Below are 3592 nucleotides of genomic sequence, written 5' to 3' on the forward strand. Positions count from 1 at the left end.
ATGATTAAAATATCTGTCTGTAAAAAAGATATAGTACTAAAATTAGCCGACATTTTTAATTATTTTTTTAATAATTAAATTAGAACAAAAAAATATTTTTTTAAAATTACACTTACAGTTTTTTAAATTTCATTAAAATGAAATTTTTTTTTTTATTTTTTTGTAATCATTTTTTTAATAAAAAAAAATCTTTAAAATTTTTAAATGTCGGCTAACTTAATTTTCATAAAAATATAATACTAAAGTTAGCCGACATTTTTAATTTTTTTTTAATAATTAAATTAGAACAAAAAAATATTTTTTAAAAATTACACTTACAGTTTTTTAAATTTCATTGAAATGAAAATTTTTTTTTTATTTTTTTAATGAAAAAAAAATTTTTAAATGTCGGCTAACTTAATTTTCATAAAAATTATTTACTTACAACTAACACTGCAAATAAGACTGCTGATAAATATATCAAGAAATATTAAAGAAAAAAAAAAGGAGTATTTTAAAAAAGTATTCCAAAGTAAAGTTTACCCAATTTATAAAAATATAATATTGGCGAGTTAATTATAAATATTATATAAGGAGTTTATTGACAAATTGCCTGATGTAATATTGTAACTATTGTTGCTCAAGTGGTTAAAGACTGAAATCAATACTTTTTGTAAATGTAAATCCATTTGTTTCATAGAAAAATTAATTTTCAATTAATCAATAATTGTAATGATTAATTGATAAATTAATTAATAAGTCATGCTGTCGTGCATCACCCGACTCGTAGAAGGTATTTAATAGATAATAAATAAATATATTTTGATGTACTATGTCAGTATAATAAGCTAAAGGGCCATTCATTAATTACGTAAGGGTATTAAAAATCTAATTCCATTTTTGATTCCAAATAATTTTCTTAATTTAAAAGTGTACACGGAAAGAACAAGATGACACTGGATATCCTAGATTATACTTAGTATATCTGTGGTGAAAAAAAATTTCAGATAGTAGCTAAAAAAATCCAGATTATACTGCGTGATATCTGGATTATAATTGTAATCTGGATTATACTAGCTACTATCTGAATTTTTTTTCACTCAGTTTAATCTGGGATGATATCCAGTGGTATCTTGTTCTTTCCGTGTATAGACGAATTTTTATTTTATTTAAATAATTTTTATTGTTTAGTAAAAAAAAAAAAAACATTAAAGTTTCATATATTTTTATTGTTATCCATGTTTGATTCTATAGAAAAATTATAGTACATTTTTTCATGTATTATCGTATTTTTATTATTTAAAAAATAAAAAACATTTCTTGTTAAAAAATATTATTACTTGTTAAAGAATAAAAATGATGAATCCACGTTGACCTGTAAGTTTTAGTGAAACTAATCCTTTTCTAACACACTGAGAAAAAATAGTACTACTCTTGAGAAAATTTTCTTGTCATAAGAATATATATTCTTGATACACAGAAAAAAAAATTCACTTAAATCAATTAAACAATTTTGAAGAATTTCATATTCTTGATTTGAGTACAAAATTCTTAAGCTAAGAAATTTTTCTTGGTTTAAATAAATTTTACTTAATTCAAAAACTTTTTGTTTTCTTGGTTCAAGAATTTTTCTCTTGAATTAATTAATATTTTTTTTCAGTGTAATTTTCAAGAATATATTTTCTTGTCTCAAGAATTGATCGAATTTTTTGTTTAATTCAAGTGAACCTATTCGTTTGTTAATCTATCAAAATTAATGCCAATATTTTATTACCATAATAGATATTGATATTTTTTTGTCAAAAAACCAAAATTAATTTTAAATAATTTTTAGGCCAAGAAATTTTTTTCTGGACAAAAATTTTTTTTTTCTCACATGGAAAAAACAAGATGACACTGGATATCATACCCGATTATACTCAGTGATATCTGTAGTAAAAAAAAATTCAGATAGTAGCCAGAAAAATCCAGATTATACTGCGTGATATCTAGGTTATACTCATTGCAATCTGGATTATACTCATTGTAATCTGGATTATAGTAGCTACTATCTGAAATCTTTTTTCACTCAGTATAATCTGGAATTATATCCAGTATCATCTTGTTCTTTCCGTGCAGTGCATAACAGTTTATTATTTAGAAGATCAAGATAAAATCTTACGTATACTTACATAAGGGTAGAAGGGAGACAATAGTCACCAAAATTGTCCTTACGTAATTAGTGAATGGCCCTCAAGCGTACATGTAAAGATGGGCTAAACTATGATCTTCAAAATATGTATTTACGTTAAAAGTAAATATGTATACTAGTACCTTATCTGCTAAAATATATGTACACATAGATAATATTAAAGTAAATTTTTGTAAATACGAAAATTTATGTACATACATCAATATTTGTACAACATAAAGGATTATATAGATATTATATTATATATATGATAAATATATAAAATAAATATATTATAAATGTATACCGAAGTGCTTTTACTGCAATTAAAAATTACATTAATTAAAATAAAAAATTCTTAAAATTAAATTTTATTCATTTATTACTCTTCAATTTTTCGTATAAATTAATTATAATTAATAATCATATAAAATACTATAACAATTTTGATTAATCCTCTTTAAGTTATTAATCAACATAAAAAATTATCTGGATAAATAACACTAAGTACCAGTAATTGTTTATATTTAATTAAATATTAAGTGAATGCCTCGAGATAAAAAGTGACCGGTAATAACGTTGATAAATTAATAAATTAATTGGAGAAATTGTTTACTTTCAAAATACCCCAGCTCAGTCACAAGTCACATGGCACTTAAATGTTATTATTAATATATTATTTATTATTATTATTATTTATTATTATTTATAAAACATTCAATAAACAATTATTTACTCCGTTAAATTGAAACTCGGAAGACTGCTTTTAACAGCTTTTATAATGAGTAATTATAATCGAGCTCATATAGAAGACTAAGCGGCTATCTGTACGTTTTTATTGGTTTCGTCAAACTTTGGTAATCGTTGTAATTGTATTTATTAGAGAGTAAAAAAAAATACAAATTTATCGACTGTAATAACCAGAACCGTGACATTTTAAATCGTGCTGAATGTGTATTATCTGTATTTATAATCTATATTTCTTATTTATATATAAAACGTTCTTACAATACTACATTTGATTTTAGTTTAAATTATAATTTATATGTATAAATAATATTTATTTATAAATCGACGGTTAGTAAGTTAATCAATTTTTAAAGATCTTATAATACTAGTCGTTGACAAATAACGTGAGACCGCCTGTATCTAAAGCATTTTAATCAGTCCGATTGCTATTTTCCGATAATAAATTATTCTATTTATTTCTTCTATAGTTTATTGTCATTATTGTCATTATTAGAGCCAAGATTTTTCCAGAAAAAAGTCTTGTAAAAAATTTTTTATAAAGAAGTTGAAAATTTAATTTTTTACAAAAAATTTCTCTTACAATTTAAATTCATAATAAATGATTGAAATTTTTGCTAATTATAAAAATTGAAATAACGACTTTCTAATTGCTCTTAAAAAAATTGAGACATTTTTTTTATAAAATTAAATTAT

This window comes from Cotesia glomerata, linkage group LG2, assembly GCF_020080835.1.
Source record: "Cotesia glomerata isolate CgM1 linkage group LG2, MPM_Cglom_v2.3, whole genome shotgun sequence".
In the NCBI taxonomy this organism is placed as follows: Eukaryota; Metazoa; Arthropoda; class Insecta; order Hymenoptera; family Braconidae; genus Cotesia; species Cotesia glomerata.